This window comes from Palaemon carinicauda, chromosome 9 (genome assembly GCF_036898095.1).
Source record: "Palaemon carinicauda isolate YSFRI2023 chromosome 9, ASM3689809v2, whole genome shotgun sequence".
Classification (NCBI taxonomy): Eukaryota; Metazoa; Arthropoda; class Malacostraca; order Decapoda; family Palaemonidae; genus Palaemon; species Palaemon carinicauda.
The window spans coordinates 56879374-56879948 of record NC_090733.1 but is presented as its reverse complement, the minus strand read 5'-3'; positions in this window follow the sequence as shown (position 1 = coordinate 56879948).

Below are 575 nucleotides of genomic sequence, written 5' to 3'. Positions count from 1 at the left end.
TTCTGGTCAATGTCGCCCACCGACGATTGGTCAACGCAGACTCGTACTTGTCGACACCTCTTCAACCCGCCCCCTCTAACCTCGCTCTCCACATCAGCGCACCCACGGATGCCTACGCCCACCTCCTCACGTCGTACCCGGAAGTTTTCCGTCCAGAACTTCGCCAAACGCCCACGGTTCCTGCCAAGCACGGTATTTATCACCATATCAAGACGACGGGACCCCCAGTCTTCGCAAAATTTAGACGTCTGGCACAGGAACGATTGGCAGCCGCCAAACAGACGTTCGCCGAAATGGAGAAAATGGGCCTTTGCCAAAAGGCCTCCAGCCCATGGTCGTCACCCTTACACATCGTTCTGAAGAAAGACGGCTCCCTCCGTCCGTGCGGGGATTACAGGCGCCTGAACATGCAAACAGAACCGGATCACTACCCCCTCCCTAACATTGCCGATGTAACCTCCTACCTGCACAAAGCGAAGGTTTTCTCTACGCTCGACCTCCTGAAGGGGTATTATCAGGTGCCTATGAACCCAGAAGACATCCCCAAGACCGCCATCACCACTCCGTTTGGCACA